The 18,069-nt window shown below is 44.2% G+C and overlaps 1 non-coding gene and 1 pseudogene across 1 annotated transcript; one reads left to right on the forward strand and one right to left on the reverse strand.

Moving 5' to 3' along the window:
• The first annotated feature begins 2,425 nt into the window (after nt 1–2,425).
• LOC137217903 (protein WWC3-like) lies at nt 2,426–6,500 on the forward strand (annotated as a pseudogene).
• A 4,586-nt stretch (nt 6,501–11,086) lies between these two features.
• LOC137217919 (U6 spliceosomal RNA) lies at nt 11,087–11,196 on the reverse strand. The gene has a single exon (XR_010940311.1). It is a non-coding gene; the product is annotated as a U6 spliceosomal RNA (small nuclear RNA).
• Between the last annotated feature and the right edge of the window lie 6,873 nt (nt 11,197–18,069).

Consider the following 18,069-nt stretch of genomic DNA (forward strand, 5'->3'; position numbering starts at 1 on the left):
GCCATTTCAGACTGCGTTCTTTTTCCTTTTATGTCGCACATTACTCAGATTTTCTTCTTGATGATTTTCCGTAGTAATTCATCCTGAATTCCGTGAGTATTTACATATTACAGTCAATACTACACTGTTGCATATTGTTTTCATGTTTCTTTGGAATTCTTCAGGTATTTAATGCGTGTAACTGATCTGCTCAATGGATGATACATTTATTGATAGCAGGGACAATATATAGTTTTCTTTAATTTTTGTAGATACCAGTACCTACTCTCCATATCTATTCTTTCCTCAAGTATTTATTGAACACCTGTTATGTACCACCGATTGCACATGCAACAGCACAGAAAAGAAACAGCCCTGCTTTCAAAAGCATGCATGCAAGAGACCAAATAAATCAGTAAAGTATAATACTGATTCTTTTGAGCTTTTAAAGCTTTATTAAGTTTTTCATTGTGGCAAATATAAAATTTACCTATTTAACCCTTTCAGGTGTATAATTTAGTGGCATTAAGTACGTTCATAATGTTGTACAGTCATTGCCATTACATTTCCAGAACTTTTCCGTCATCTCAAACTGAAACTCTGTACCCATTGAATAGTAACTCCCAGTTCTTCCCAAACCAGGTCTTAGTAAACACTGTTCCACTTTCTGTTTCTATGAGATTGCCTAGTTTGGCTACCTGCTATAAATGCGGTCATACAATATTTATCATTTTGTGTCTGAATTATTTCACTTAGCATATGTCTTCAGCGTTCATCCATGTTGGTTGCATCAGAATTTCCTTTCTTTTTAAGGCTGAACAATATTCCTCTGTACATATGTGACACATTTTGTTTATACATTCATCTGTCGATGTACACTTGAGTTGCATCCATCTTTTGGCTATGATGAATAATGTTGCTAGAAAATTGTTATACAAATATCTGTTTCAGTCCCTGCTTTCATTTCTTTTGGGTATATACCTAGAGATAAAAATGGGTCATCATATGGTAATTCAACAGTAAATGTTTTAAGAATCCATCATATTTTCTTCTACAGTGGCTGCACAATTTTGCATTCCTGTGAGCAGTGCACTTGAAGTTCCATTTTCTCCCAGTCTTTGCCAAAACTTGTTATTTTCTGCTTCTTTCACAATAATTATCCTAATGGATGTAAAGTAGTATTCGTTGTGGAATTGCTTTTTATTTCCCTAGGGATTCATAGTGTGATCATATTTTCATGTAGCTTAATGGCTCTTTGTATATCTTCTTTAAGTTCTTTGCCAGTTTTAAAATCAGATTTGTTTGTTTTTGACTCGTAGGAGTTCTTCAGATACTTTGGATATTAATTCTTTACTGGATACCTGATTTGGGTATATTTTCTCCCATTCAGTGGGTTGTCTTTGAGGTCTGTTGATTGTGCCCTTTTTACTTTTGTGGCCTGTGCTTTTGGTGTCATATCTAGAACATCATTGCCACGTTGTGGCAAGTTTTCCTCCTCTCTACTAAGATGGAAATTAATGGCTATAAACTCTTACCTTACAAAGGAAGAAATATCTCAAATCAACAAACCAAAACCTTACAACTTAAAAAACTAGAAAAGAGGAGCAAATAAATGAGAACTAGCAGAAGGAAGGAAATAATGATTAAACCAGACATAAATAAAATAGAAATCAACCCTGCTGACAGCCCTCCTGACCTAGGACTTGAGTTCCATAATTGTGAAAAAATACTTTTCTGTTGTTTAATCTCCCTAGTCTGTGGTATTTTTTTTAATAGATCTTTATTGGAGTATAATTGCTTTACATTGTTGTGTTAGCTTCTGCTGTATAACAAAGTGAATCAGCTATATGTGTGCATACATCCGCATATCCCCTCCCTCTTGCGTCTCCCTCCCACCCTTTCTACTCCACCCTTCTAGGTGGTCACAAAGCAGGGAGCTGATCTCCCTGTGCTATGCGACTGCTTCCCACTAGCTATCTGTTTTGCATTTGGTAGTGTATATATAAGTACATGCCTCTCTCTCACTTTGTCCTAGCTTACCCTTCCCCCTCCCCATGTCCTCAAGTCCATCCTCTACGTCTGTGTCTTTATTCCTGTCCTGCCCCTAGGTTCTTCAGAGCCTTTTTTTTTAGATTCCATATATATGTGTTAGCATACGGGTATTTGTTTCTCTCTTTCTGACTTACTTTACTTTGTATGACAGACTCTAGGTGCATCCACCTCACTACAAGTTAACTCAATTTCGTTTCTTTTTATGGCTGAGGAATATTCCACTCTATATATGTGCCACACCTGCTTTATCCCTTCGTCTGTCAGTGGACCCTTCTCCCGCAGCGGAGTTGTGCGGCAGCTCTCACTTCCCGGAGCAGTGGCAGCGTGCCCGGAGCACAGCCGACCAGGGACGCTCACCCGAGGCTTGGTGCCCAGGCGTTTTGTAGGGGTGGTCATGGGGCACAGCTGGTGGCCGGCGTGGCTGACCTTCGTCTGCAGCCCCTCCAGGGTCAAGCTGGTGGCCCAGGGCCCCCCTCACATTGTCAGCAGAGACTGTGCGGCCGGGCCAAGGTCCCCAGGTAAACAGAGACACTTAGAACGTTCTAGGGACTTACAGGTCACTGCCCAGGAGCTGAGCAGGGAGCCCATCTTTCTTGGGCAGGGAATCCTTTACTCACAGGAGGGAGCAACAGGGGCTGGGGCCCGGGTGGCCACGTTTGCGAGGCCTGCAGCTCCTCTCCCCACGCAGTGAGGTGTCCCGGTCGCGCTGCCCCGGGCAGCCCAGGGTCAGGCGGGGCACTCCCGCCCCATCAGGCTGCGGCCCTGTGGGGCCTGATGCTTCATCACGCGGCTGGAGGTGCCTGATCGAAGGCCATCCTTCCTTATCCTAGACTCCTGCCGAACCCCTGTGGAGCAGCCTCCTGCCTGCTTGCTGAGGAGGACGGGGCGGTGAAGGAGGAAGCCCTTCACCTCCCCAGAGACAGGCCTCCAGCCCCTGCACTGTGCTTTGCGCCCAGCACAAAGGCACACGCACTGACCGGCGATGCTTCTAGAGGCCTCTGTTTTTATATATGTTTGTGATGACTGGGAGGCACGTAAGTGCAGTGCTGCAACATTTCCTGCTATCTGGGGCTCACTGGCATGGAAAGTAAGGCCGTGAAGGCCAGGACTTTGCTTTCACACAGATACATGTTGTTCCTGAAATGAAAACCTGCCGCCAAATGAAATACGTAACGTCTCGGCTCCCGTGAAGTCGGCATTATTTATTTTTCTTTTTAAAGACAGGCCTTTTCCCTTGACGGGCAGGGTGGGTGTTAGTGGTGTGGTCTTGTCCTCCTGCCAGGAACGAGGCTCTTATCTGGAACGCCACTCTTCCCAGCTCTTGCCAAAGCTAGAAACACAGCAAATGAGAATGACTGATAAAAAGTGAAAAGCGCTGAGGAGAGTGCGGGTTTTCATGAGCGTCACACCGTACCAAGTGGCAGTTGGCATTGATAGGACCGAAATTGTGTTGCGCGATTAGCCTGGAAAACCTCAGCTGGTTCGGTTGATGGACCTGAAGCAGGGGTGGGGCCGGGGGTTGGTCTGCTTATTTGGTTTGTCTTTGTTTGGCCTGAAACTCTTGTGTGGGGTTTTCTTGTACGCGAAACCCGAAGTCTTGGTAAAAGCTCTAAACGTCATAACTGTTTGAGTACCTGCACGAGAACCAAAATAATCCAGTTCAGAGTACACAGAGAATGAATGTTGAACTCTTGAGGAAGTGTTTCTGAACCGCCGTCATTTGGTGTAGCTTTATCGTAGTGACAGCGACAGTTCAATGCTGGCCCGCAAGTCCCCCCTTGTCCGAAACACTTTGGAAAGACGAACCCTTCGCTATAAGCAGGTATGTGCCACGTAGACTAATCTGCCGTCTGTATGTACGCTGGGAGTTATTTCCACAAACCTGAAGGGGTAATATTTTAGGTAAGATTAATTGAAAGGTAATATGTTTATTTCCTTGTTTACTTAGATATAATTTTTAAAAGTGTATATAATGTCAATGTTACCAGTATTTGTTAATTTCCTAAGATAATGTCGTAATCTAAGATAATACATGATCTTTACATTTTAAAATATAATAAATTAATAAACAGCCATTCTGTATAAGAGATTCTTCTTTCTTTTTTGACAAGGGAGTATATACAGTTTAGAAAATTTGGGTCTTTCACCGTGGCGCATTCTCCTACATAGGACTGTTCTACAGTTTTCCTTTATATACACCGGATTTTTTCTCCACGTCACGCCAGTGTACACAGTTTTGCTCCTTTTAATTTGTAAGGTAGTGGTTCCCTGACTTTCCCGGGCAAGAATTCTTTGAAAGAAAAAGAAATTCCCAGATCTCCTTGTGGTGGTTGTATTTAGAGTAGCCGCTGACTGAGAGTGATAAGAAAATACATAACTCAGCAACGAAAGTATTTCTCAGCAGCCATGCTGTTGGCATTTTGGCCTAGGTCTGTCTTTGTTGGGGGCTGTCCTGTGCACTGTGGGCTGTTGAGCTGCATCCCTGGCCTTGACCCACTAGTTGCCGGTACCACCCCCTCCCCCAGTTGTGACGACCAAAAATGTCCCCGGAGGGCCCAAGTCACCCGTGGTTGGGAACCAGTGAGCTCTACTATGAATTCAGGAGAGCTTTTAAATGAGTTTGTGTTTATTAAGTCACTTAGATTTGCATTTAACTTCTGTATATGTGCAAAATAGCGTTATGGGTGTGTAAAACGCACACAGTTATTCAGTCCTCCCAACAACGCTCGTGGATTTGTGATTTTGTTGCACTAACTGCCTTCCCCAGCGTTGTTAGCCGTGGCGTGGGAAGTACTGCTCTCAGCTCCGTGTACAAAATTCTACTGTCGTCTTAGAGCTTTCTTGAAAACAGGAGACTTGCTTACTTCAGGCGTGTGTGGGGAGGAGCGTTTTTTGTTGTTGTTGTTGTTGATGTTCGGCCTCGCTGCGCGGCTTGCAGTTGTAGTTCTCTGACCAGGGATTGAATTTGCAGCCCAGCATTGGAAGCGGGGAGTCCTAACCATCGGACTACCAGGGAATTCCCTGGGGAGGAACGTTTTTGACAGCTTGTGTGTGTTTAACCAGAAAGCCCTCAACGTGGTTTATAACGTGCTTTTTTCCCGTTATACAGTAGGCCATTAAGATTTTGCCATGTCGGTCTATTTTTCATCTTTCTACAGTAGCTGCGTTTTCTGCGGGCCTTATAATGTATTTGATCACTTTTCTCTTGTCAGGTATTTAGAATTTTTCTGTCATAAAGCTTTTGCACATCATCAGCTGTGCCTTTCAGGTGCAAGTCACATGAAATTTCAGAACCAAAGAAAACACAACATTTTGTGGCTCTTGCTTATAGTGTCAAGTAGCACTTGAGAAAGATGACGCCCTCCTGCCCCGTGTGAGAGGGTCTGTTTCTCTGCGCTTTAGCCAAAGCCTAGGTCGTCATTACAGCGGACAGCTTGCTGTCACTGGCTCGTTACCGGAGTGGAGGTTTGAACCCGTGTGGCCCACATCCGTGTTGTGTTGGCGTCGGGCCACGCTGCGGCTGTCTCTCTCCAGTGGGGTCGGTCACTCGGGGAAGAAGCCGCGGGAAGGGCGCGGGCGGGGTGGAGGCGCTCACGGCCGCGGTCTCGCAGCCCTGCAGGTCCTCCGTGGCGGCGCTGGCGGCGCGCACGTCCCTGGACCTGGAGCTGGACCTCCAGGCGTCGCGGACGCGGCAGCGGCAGCGGCAGCTGACCGAGGAGCTGTGCGACCTGCGCGAGCTGCGCCAGCGCCTGGAGGACGCCCAGCTCCGCGGCCACGCCGAGCCCCCGGCCTGGCTGCTGCGCGACGAGCGCTTCCGGAGCCTGCTGCGGGAGGCCGAGAGGCAGGTGAGGCCCCGGCCCGCCAACGCGGGGAGGGGGCAGGCGGCCGGGCCTTTCTCTCCTCCCGGTGCCCGGAGCTGGCAGGGGCTTCCATCGCTCTTCCTTAAAACTGGAAGCAAACCCGTCTGGTTCACCCCGCGTTGCTGTTCCAGACGAGACAGACCAAACTTGACTTGCATTCAAGAACAGGCAGCTGAGAAGACGCTGAAGAAGGCCTCCAAAGGGGTGTGCCAGCTGCGCGGGCGGAACCTCAAAGAACCCATCCAGCTGGGTGCAGGCGTTCAGGTGGGGAGAAGCCCAGGCCTCACTCTCGCGCTTGATTTTTACTGTCATACCTTTGTCATTATGAAGAGTAAAGTAAGTATTGAGAGAGACCCACAAGGAAGTCGAGAACAAAGCTGGAATCCCCACTGCTGTTAGCATTGTGCGATTTTTCTCCTGATTTATTTTCTGTGGAGCTTTAATTAAGGCCAGGTATGATCATTTTTGTTTAATTTTGCATTCAGCTTATTAAGAATTAACATACCACATGTTACTACCTAACCTGTTATTTTTTTCATGACTGATTTCATCTAATAAACATAATTCACTTACCGGCTCTTGTAACATCTTTTATGTTTATGATCATAAATAACAGCAATTTACATATGTACAGTATGTGTTATCTTTGCTTTTTAAAATTTAGAGTGAAGCATACTCTATATTCAGGAAAATGTTCTTTTCTTACGAAGATAGTTCAGTGAGTTCTCATAAACTGAACATGACAGAAATCAAAACATTATCAGCATTTCCAGATTACTCTGCAAATTTCCTTAAACACTGTGTTGAATTCTAATGACATAAATTAGTTTTGCATGGTTTTGTTCTTTTATACAGCCGCAGTTAACACAGTTCTATCCATACTACTTTGTGCCTGACTTTTAGCTTTGTTTTTGTCTATACCTGTAATTTTTATGTCCTTATCATAAATAACACAAGATATTATAAGCACTTTCTTCAGTTTTGATTTAGAATTCATATATTGATACATTTTTAAAATGTATTCATTTGTTGATAGAACAAGAATGAACACTTACTATGTAGCAGGCACTCTTCCAGCCACTGGAGATAAGTCCCTGCCCTCCTAGGAGTATCATAACTTCTATTAAAATTTTGAAAATTTGTATACGAACATATATTATGGAAATTCAAATTCTGATTGTTCTTTGAACAAGGAAAGCCATCATTGATATGAGAGCTTCCTGCCAGCTTTCAGTGTCTGCATATCACCTTCTAACATAATTTTCTCCATGCCCACCCAGGGAGAAGATAACATTTTTCACGAGACCACGGGCTAACATACCCCTGCTGCCTGTTGATGATGTTTGCTGGAGTATTTATCTGCCTATTTTATTTCTGCGAAGTTCTAAAATTGTCTAGCTAAAATTGTCTTTCAAATATGTGTGCAAAGTTATTAATATACAATTTTTTTTTCGAAAGTCTATAAATATGTATTTTTTGATAGTGACAGGAGCAGGGCTTGGCTTTTCCTTGTTGTTAAATTAACATCTCAAACAGGTTATTTTATAAAAGAGTAGCTGTTGTGTGAAGATTCGACAGTTTCCATGCTGTTTTCTTTGACTTGAAGGGTGGAAGACAGAAACTCAGGCAAATTCACTCTATTGTCATTTATTCATGGTTCTTTTCTTCCTCCTTGAAGGAGAATACTGACTTTAAGATGTATTTTAAGACTGAAACTTGGTTCTTCAGTATTTGCCATGTGGTAGAATGGATCTTTGGGGCCGGTTTTGTGTTCTGACATCGGAAATGCAAACACTATGTGCTGAACTCGTCACTCGTCCCGTTTCTCCTGTGTGCATTTATCATGTATAGTGTACACTTTCGCACCCTTTATGTTCTGTTAAGATGCCACCTTAGGGGCTCAGTCCTAAGTCAGTGCGGGGTGCGCTTTGCGGAGCTTGGTCTCCCGCGCGGGCTGGGCACCCATAGCCCCTGGTTTCCGTGCACCTTTCCGTGCCCACCCCGGGTCTGAGGCTGGTCACGGAGCCCCCGGCAGGCACACAGCCCACCCTCACCCGGCCTCGGCAGCCCCGCCTGCCTTTCCAGTCCGCCCCATCTGATCCTGACCGACAAGGAGGGCAGTGGTGGAGCTTCTGCTCTGCTGCTCTGCCCTGCAGGAAAGTGAAAATAGAAGAAGGAAGGTGTGTTTTCACTGAGTCACTGGATCCGCTGATGGATAGAGCAGTCACGACATGGACACGATAACCTTTGAAGGCGCTTTCTTGAGGAAGCCAGCTTCCGTGGGAACTACAGCTACCAGGCGAGTCACTCACAGGAGAGCGTGTGCTTTCGCTCAGAAGGCCCCCCGCCCATGCTGGAGTCTTGCCAACGTTTCTTAAGAAATCTTAGAACTAGCTCATGAGGAAAAAAATTTTTGGGGGGGGGGAATTCTTTATGAAATAAAACTATACCATTCTTTTAAAATGCCAGATGTTATAGTTTGCCTAATACGTATTTATTATATATGAAATGCACTCTCCTTCATGAGGCCTCAGAGGAGTAAACGAGGTGAGTCACACAAAATGTAAGAGAAAACGGAACCCTCCTCCTGGGTCTTTGTGCCCCTCCCTTGAAAGTGCCCCTCCCCCCTTAATCAGCAGCATCTCTCTTCTCCTTGGTCTGTAAGCACTCCCTTGTATAACCCACCTTCCTTTTCACATTTATTAAAAATGAATTTTGTAAAAGCATTTCATTGATATGTGACCTATCACGGACAGTGAAGTTGTCTGTGGTGGTAAGGCTGAAAACTGTGTGCTTTTTCACACTTGTCACTTCTTGCTATGTATTTCTGCCTCTAGTCCCGGTTTTTTCTCTTTTTTCTTTTGCTAATTTCTCTGCATATATACCCACAACAGAGGTAGAGACACAAAACACATGAGTGCTTGCCAGAAGTGACACACCCCCAGGAGACAGCGTTGCTGCTCGGGTCAGGTTGGTGGCAGGCCCTCTCTGTCCCCAGCTGTTGAAACTTCAGATTGATGGGTTGGCTGCCGCTGGACTCGGGGGTGTGTGGAGAGCAAGTCATATGCGTCTGAGGTACATGGCTCCCCAGACGTGGGAGAGCCCCGGCCGCGTTGCCGGGCCTGTGTTTAGGCACTGCCAGTTGAAGCTCTAAGTGGGTGGAAAGGTTGAGGTAGCTTTCCTGCTAACCCCTACAAAGTAGCAACGTGGGGAAACCCACTGTGCCAATACAGAAAGCCCGCAAGGGTTTTCAAATGTCACTGCCCACTAGACACAGGTTTCTGTTTGGAATGCTTCCCCATCCCAGAGATAAAAAAAAAAAAAAAAAAGGAAATCCCTCCTTTGCCCCACCAGAAACAAATGCAGCCCCAGCTTTGGTGTCAGTTCAAGGAGCGCTGTGTTTTGCGCCTTTCCCCTGTGCTTCTCCGCCTCCCTCCTGTCTGCTTTTGCACCTGAATGGGACCATAGTCAGAAAGGAAGGAAAAGCCAGGCTGATGAAGGACGGGGAGGTGACGGGTCCGTGCTGCTCGCAGGCCGTGCTGGAGGTGGCACGTGGACAGCGACAGAGGCCAGGCCAGCAGGCAGGGCACGAGGCACCCTAACTGGCTTCTCTTTCGTGATCGATTGTGCAGCTTCCCACTAGTTAAGACTGTCACCCCCTGGAAAATATCCCACATGTCCGAAAAGTGAAGTCCAGTCGTCTTAAGGCGTATTTTCTTATGTTTAAGTTTGCCCGTAATCGTGCCTTGGACAATCCGAAGTCTGCCACCAGGGTCCTTTAGAATCAGTGTGATGAGTAAAAGGGAATTCGGTCTTCACTTCATCTGGTCACGTAATTGTCACCACCGAAATAAGTAACCTTCTGTTGTGGGAATAAGTTATAATCAGTATTCATCTCTGTTTTTATCACTGTTCTAATTGTGTCATTTGTATTGTTTGAAAGCATTTCTTCTACAAAATTAAACTAACCTGCCTTAAGAACAGAATGGAAATGTGTGTGATTAAAAAAAAATGTAATTAGAGACTTAAATATATTAAAATGTATATAATTGTATTCAACATAAAAAATAGAGGTATGAAAATAGAATAGTACAATGAAGACACATGCAGCCCTCTCCCCTACCCCTTCAACATGGATCACTCTTGGCCCATCTTGTTTGGTCTACACCTCCGCCCGCCCCACCTTCCCGAGTTCTGAAGCAAATACCATACACCTTTCTGGTTGAGCTGGAAACATTTCAGTACATATGGCTAAGAGAGAAAGACACACACAGTATCCTTATCACATCATAACATTTAATAACTCCTCAATGGCATTCATCATCCATGGTTCACCTTTTCACTTGCCTCAAGATCATTCCTTTTTTTTTTTTTTTTAACTGAACAGAATCTAAATATCTGTTTATTGGGATTTTTTTTTTAAGTCTGTGGTGTTTTGGGGGGAGGGGGAGCTTTCTTGAGATAGAATTCACATACCATACAATTCACCCTTTTAAAGCATGTAATTCATCAGTTTTTAGTATATTCGGAGTTTAGTATGTTCGTAGTGCAGATGCTACAATCAATTGTAAAACTTTTTCCTCACCCCAAAAAGAAACCCTGTGCCGGTTAACCGTCACCCCATTTCTCCGCCTCCCCCCCCCACCCCCGGTAACTGCCAATCTTTCTCTCTCTGTGGATTTGCCTATCGTGGACGTTTCCTGGAAATAGAATCACATGCTATGTGTGCTGGCTTTGTTCGCTCAGCATCATGTCTTCTGGGCTCGTCCACATTGTAGCCTGTGTCAGGACTTCACTCCTTTCTATTGCTGAGTAATATTCCTTTGTGTAGATAGACCACATCATGTTTATTTGTTCGGCAGTTGATGGCCATTTGGGTTGTTTCCACTTTTTGGCTGATAGGGATAATGTTGCTGTGTACATTTGTGTACAAGTTTTTGTGTGGACACAGGTCTTTATTTCTCTTGGGTCTATACATAAAAGTAGAATTTCTAGATCATATGGTAATTCTATGTTTAACCATTTGGAGAACTGCCAGACTATTTCCAAAGCAGCTGCCCATTTTATATTCCTACCAGCAGTGTACAAGGGCTTCAATTTCTCCACTTCCTGGCCAACATTTGTCATTTTGATCATTGTCATCTTCATAGGTGCACAGTGCCATCTCAGCGCAGTTGTGTCGGTTTTTTTTTTTTTTTTTTATGGAACGCTTCACGAATTTGCGTGTCATCCTTGCACAGGGGCCATGCTAATCTTCTCTGTATCGTTCCAATTTTTTTAGTATATGTGCTGCCGAAGCGAGCACTGTGTCGGTTTTTAATTCACAGGACCCACGCCCCCTACCACACACACACCTTTGTAATTTGTGTGTTTTCTGATCTCCCACAGCCTGGACTTGGCTCATTGTATCCCTGGGTGTAGCTTAACATGTTCCTCTGAACTTTATTTCCTAAAAATAAATGCTGAAAAAAGCTGTTGTTGAACCTAAAAGCTTGATCAGATTCCCTTTTGTTTTTTTCCTTTCTTTTTTGGGGGCTGGGATGGGTGGCAAGACATATCTTCATCCATCAGGTAGCTTATAATGTTTCTTTTTATAGGGTTTGCAACTATTGATAATCAATACCTAGATCCATTATTTCACTAAGGGTTGCAAAATGATGATGTTCTCTCAATTTTTAAAACATTATTATTTACTTTGAAATGCTTTTATTAAGAGAAACTTACTAGTCTATTTGGTTATCCAGTGGTACAGTTTATATGGGAAAAGCAAGATAAATGCTTGAATTTTTTCTTTATTGACCAGTTTTGAAAATAATGGTTTCCCCAGCACTGTTACAGTGGTGACCAATTTGTTTATGGATTTTTTTTTTTTTTAGTATCGTTATTAACACAAATTTAAATATGTTTGGTGTGCTTTAATCCACTGGAGTGGTTATCCTTATTAATGCTCAAATTCCCTCCTCTGTAGCTGAGGCAGACTGCTGGTTGACTGCTGGGTCCTTTTTATATGTCCTCAGGAGTCTGAGACGGCTTCCTTGCTACTGAAACGGAGCGGGACCCTACAGAGCTTTCCCAGGGACAGACACTTGCCCAGGCCCTGTGTCCCCTGCCCACCTCTTGTGTGTAGAAAATCTTTAGCATCTTAGACCTTCCCTGAGTTCCAAAAAGAAAAATTTAATAAGAGAAGAAAAAAAATAAACAGAAACAAAAAATATTCAAGTAAGACTTAGAATAACAGTTTAGCCATAAAACAAGGTCAAGGGCCTTTGGTTCTTCCTCAGGGGCTACAGATAATACCCTGGGCCGTACCCTTCAATTGTCTGCAGGCACTAAAACCTCCACCAGGTGGAAGAAGTTAATTGCATGCTGGTCACATAGACCCCAGACCAGTTGGAACCAGAAGGTTGAGATCGAGATTCCTGATTTTTAAAATCACCCTGTTACCTCACCATCAACCCATGAGAGAATTGTGCACGAGCTAGCTGATCACACACCCTGTCACCCTCTCGCTCACACTGTCTTTAAAAACCCTTCCCTGAAAGCCACTGGGGAGCTTGGATCTTTTGAGCTAAGCCGCCAGTTCTTCCTTGGCCTTGAAACAAACGCTGCGCTTTCCTTCACCACAAGCCAGTGTCAGTACATTGGTTTTGCTGCTCTATGGGCGAGGGGACCAAGTTTGGTTCGGTAACACTACCCTGCTTGACCAGATGTTTGTGACCTGGAAATGGTCATTTCTCCAGGGAGACTTGGTTTCTTGGTGGCAGGAGTACTCGTTACTGCTGGGTTAGTCATTGTTTTTAGATTTATTGTCTGTCTCTTAAGTAGACTGACAATATTTTCTTGTCACGCATCTCAATTTTTGCTTTGAAACAAGTGATCATACACTGCCGCCTCATTTTGGAGCAAGATTTGCAGGCCCTTGGTTGCATCCAAAGGCAGAGGCTGCACGTCTTTTGGTTTGGAAACATCGTGTCTGGGACCTGTGGCGAGAGGCACACAGCCTTTTAGAATCTATGGTTTTCCGTCCTTCCCACCAACAGACACTCTGGCCAGATTGCTTTTCCTACTCTGCAGTTACAGACAGAATCCCCTGGGTAATAAACACAAATTGTTTTATTGCAATGGAATTAGTTTAAAAGAAACGCTTTGCAGCACTGCCCAATAGAACTATCTGCAATTATGGAATTGTTTTATATCTGCACTAAAATATAGTAGCCACTAGCCATATGTGGCGATCAGGCACTTGACATGTGGCTAATGTGACTAAGGAACTGAACTTTATTTATTTAAAAAAATTTTTTTAATTTATTTAGGCTGTGCCAGGTCTTAGGTGTGGCGTACATGTGGGACCCAGCTCCCCGACCAGGGATTTAACCTGGGGTCCCCGCATTGGGAGTGCAGAGTCTTACCCCCTGGACCATCAGGGAAGTCCCTGAATTTTAAATTTTATTAATTTAAATTAATTTAAACTTGAATAGCAGCTTGTGGCTAGTGGCTACCATATTGAAGCAGTGCAATTTTACCCTGTATTACTGTGTAAGGGGAATAATTATGTCCAACTGGCCAGGGGTTACATGCCCTGCTTTCCCCGTGGGTGGGTTTATGTGAGTTGACAATGGTGTGCAAATGAACTGGGCCACGTGGGGCTTTATATATAGGTGTGTGTGTGTTAGATTGTGAGTCTTTATAACTTTTTCCACTCGGCTCAAAATATGCTAGGTATTTTGATAAGCAGATATAGGGGTACACATTTTTCCTTGCGTCTCAGGCTCCAGTAAGGCTCTGCAAAGCGGTGCTTACTCTTTCCAGAGCCCTCACTTAAGCCTCAAAACGCCCCCAGGTGGTGGATCCTTTTACTACCTCTACTGCTCCCCACTTTCTAGAAGGGAAAATCGAGGCTTGCAGAAGCTTGACAAATAGCACAGACAATAATACTGTAATATGGTTGTTATGTAATACTTCAAGATGGTGTCTGAGAACATTTGAAGACAATGTTGGTTCTGGTGTAACACTGTATCCCAGAGACAGTTTTTTGTTTGTTCGTTTGTTTTACCATGTAGTGTGCTTCCATGTCTATGAAAACTTCCCTTCCCTCTCTGTGTCCCAGTCACTGGGTTCCGCTCCCCAGAGATAACCACCCTTTGCAGCTTCCTGTGCATCAATTCTGAAATAGTCTATGAAGATACAGGGAATCATACTTCCCACGTGCCAGCAGTACCACATTTAAGGGATTATAATGAAGCAGAGCTTCCAGCATGTTATACAATGGTGAACTCTTTAAAATGACTGGGAAGGGCCTGCCCTGGAGGTCCAGTGGTTAAGACTCCGCGCTTCCACTGCAGGGGGCCTGGGTTTGATCCCTGGTCGCCCGGGGGATTAAGATCCCTCATGCTGCGGGACCTGGCCAAAAAAAAAAAAAAAGAAAAACAAAGCCTGGGAAATGGAAGATTTGAGTGAATGAAATTATACTGTATAAGCAGGGTTTCTCTGCTTCGGCACTAGTGATATTCTGGGCTGGAACCTTCTCTGTTGCAAGGCTGTCCTGGGCACTGTAGGTTGGTGAGCAGCATCCCGGGCCTCCACCCACCAGATGCCAGGGCCCCCCCCCCCCCCCGCCCCGAGGTGTGGCAGCCAAAACTGTCCCCAGACAGTGTCCCATGTACCAGCAGCAGATAAGAGGAAAAAAATGTAAAAGATTCAAAGGGATTAACAAGTAGAAGTCTGTGAAGAAAGCAGAAGGTGCCAGTATGGAGAAATTAAAGCTCAAAGGTTATTACGTAAGTGTTTGAAGAATCTTTTCAGGAAGGATCTTAACGGCTATCTTTCAGTCTTCGCACATAGCAGAATAAGAAGTGAATTTAAGTGGAAGAGAAATTAAGGCTGGACCTACGGACGATGAAATGGTAACATCAGTTCTGAGCTGCCATCTTCCTTCCTAAAGATTTTTATGAGCAGAATAACCTAGGATGATTAGGAATTGTTCTCTCCGGGCTTTGCGGTTAAGATTTGAGAATCTTCAAGGAATGAAATCTGCGTTAAAAAGTAGCAAAATGTACATAATCCATGATCATGCCTCCTACAGTGCTTAAAAAAAAAAAGCAATAGCTGTTTCTTGTTATCAAAGCAATGCATGTTAATCGTAGAAAAACTAGAAAATGCTGCTAAGCTAAAAAGAAGAAAATGAGAAATACCCTTAATCTCACTAATGAGTGAAATACTAAGGTTGATACTTAAGTGAATTTGCTTCCCAGCTGTTTTCTCTGTTCAAAAGTATTTGCGTAGATATAAATATATTAAACTGTGGGGGGGGGGAAACTCTTCCCTTCTTCCCTTCTAGGTTTCTTGACTGGTCTAATAATTAAATTGACATAAGATGGATTAACAGGAGAGAAACAAATTTAATTTCCTGTGGTAGGGGAGCCCATAGAATTCTGAGACTCCAAGAAGTCACCAAAGCAGGCAGCTTTTATACCTTCTAGACAAGAAAACCATAAGTTTGTGTAGAATTGGAGAAACAAAGGGGTTTGGGCTTGGGCTAGCAAATTAGTGCAAGTAACAAGGTTTGTTTATACAGCCTTCCAGGTGGTGAATTTCCTGTCTCCGCAATAAGGATGCCTTTTATCCACCTGGTGGGGGGCAGGGTACCTTCACATGCCTTTGGGGGGACCAAGGAAGGTCAGAGTGTCTTTTATTTGCACAGGCTGTTTCTTAAGTAACTTTAATTCAAAATAATCAGTATGCCAAGTGGCCTATTTTGGGGGTGGCATCTTCTGCTTCCCTTCAACACCTACATACATTCGTCGGATCATTCAGCACATAATGCTTTGGAGCTTGCTTTTTTTCATTTAAGACACCGTGAATGTCCTTCCATGTCGAAAAGTATCTATTACCATATCTGTTTTAATTCTTGTGTTGTACCGATGTCTTATAAACCTAACCTATCCTCTGTTTCTGGCCACTTAACTTGCTGCTGGTGCTTTGAGGTCATAAATAATATTGCAGCAATTCTTCCTTTCACGATTCTTTTTTCCTAATGAGGCTAGTTCCTGGAGCAAATGACAGCAATAGCTGTCGGGCCCACTCTATGTTTCAACCCGCGCATATTTGCAAGGTTTTTGGTAGGAATTGCTAAACATCCCACCAGGAAGATTGTTCAATTTACATTCTTATGGCGGGGCGGGGGGGGGGGGAATCTTTTTTTTTAAGTCCTTGCCAAAAGGACAATTTCATGGGTGGAGGTGGAGGATGTTGGAAGTGATCTCATTCTGTTGAAAACTGTGCGCCCCAGTTTTAGGCTTTTCCTGAATTGCCTGTTTGCTGCAATGTTCTTCACACTTGAACAATCACCTGGAGAAGAGAAGGTGAAACTAACCTACTGGCAAAAAAATCGCCCCACGACGAGGAAGGTGCCTCCGCTTGAGTCATTTCCGCCAAGCCGGAACACAGAGCAAGTCACTTCGGACCTCGGAGGGCATTTTATAGACCGCCCCGCGTCCCAGCTCCCGTCGATTCTTGGAACTCCCACCACCATAGTCCCGGCAGCCCAACCCCAGCGGGCAGCGCGTTCCGTGTCGGGGACGCGGGGTTCTCTGTGCACCCGAAGGAACCGACTGTACGAGGCTTGGAAGGGCCGGCCTCCAGAGCCGAGGTGACCCAGCCTGCCGGGCAGGGCCGAGTGGCTGCACGGAGCACGTGACGCTCGCAGCCTGGCTCTTGGCTCGGGGTAGTGGGGGCCCGCCCCACGCGCCGAAGGCTGAAATCGGCTTCTGCCTCCAGGAAAATGAGCTTGTCAGTTTCTGTCTCTAGTGGGCCCTCAACCCACTGGAGCATGGGATTTCGGTAGCATTTACATTTTATATCTCAGGAATCTGAAAGCAAAAGGTAAGTTGTTTATCACTCAGAAAAACAAATGAGAGGAAGGACCTGGAATACCGTACGGCCACTTTGTTGATTTTTAAAATCGAGTTGAAAATAATCGATCGCTGTGCGAGACAAGGGCTGTTATTTAGCCCCAAATTAGAGACTGACCTTCTGAACAGAAATGTGGTTAAATCAGGAGGGGATGGTGGTAAAAGGGCCCGGGGTTAAATATAGAAGGACATGAAAGCTGCCGCAATAAATAGCAAGTAAGTAATAACCCTGGCCTGCTTGTGAAACAGCCCGTTTCACACCTCTTTCAGGGGCGCCAGCGAAGGTGATGTTAAAATTGCAATTTAAATTCAAACGAAAGGAAACTAATCTATATGAAACTGGAATACAAATAAAAACAGTTCCTGCTTTTGCTCTTTCACATTTCAAAAACGTTTATGTGGTTTGGCAAGAAAGTTGATATCTTCACTTATTAAGTCTGAAATATGCCGTTTCAGATTTATGAAATGATCACAGTTGGAATTTTCTAAGTCCCTCTAGGCAAGGCTATTTCAGTTGTGAATGAGAAATATTGACATTGTACATATTTTCTTTAATAGATGACTCACTTTCGCAGAATGTGATAAAAATTAGAAAACGTATAATAATGAGTTATTGCGAATTAACTTTCATGTCTGAGAGATCAAATTCTTTGCCAGAAGATTTAGGAAAATACACAAGTACAACCGTGCTCATGCACTAGCGCTTTACTTTAAACAGTCAAATGTTCAAGTAAGAAGTATAACTACGTAGTGTCACTGTTGTTTTCTTCGGCAAAAACACGTTGATATTGGAATGCAGGTATTGAGAGTAATTACAAGCATTATTCATCAGTGCAATTAGTATTACATTCCACAGTGAATATGCTTCAAATTAATGTATTTGATATACGGTTTGAAACATGGACCCTCTATGCAAAATATGTATACGCACTCTGTATTTTAACGGTCATTTTGATTTGCACAAAATAGGTTTGTTTATTTAGTTCTCCACTGCATTTGATAAAGACTCTTTAAAAATAAAAGACTAAATTATTTCCTTTCATTACTAATCACCTTATTGAAATCCTATTACCTCCGTGGAGCCTGGAGTCATTTGGGTCTCCCCTTCTGTGTGCTGTTTGTTTCCCACAGTTGGTGGAAGGCTAGGCCAGCTGCCCACACCAAACACACCGCCCTGAAAGGAGGCCAGAGCGAGGCTTCCCGGCCACTCGCTCTTCGCCTCCAGTGACTTCCAGGGTCTTCCCTCCCTCCCCTCCTCGCCCCGAGGG

The sequence above is a fragment of the Pseudorca crassidens genome, chromosome Y (assembly GCF_039906515.1).
Source record: "Pseudorca crassidens isolate mPseCra1 chromosome Y, mPseCra1.hap1, whole genome shotgun sequence".
In the NCBI taxonomy this organism is placed as follows: Eukaryota; Metazoa; Chordata; class Mammalia; order Artiodactyla; family Delphinidae; genus Pseudorca; species Pseudorca crassidens.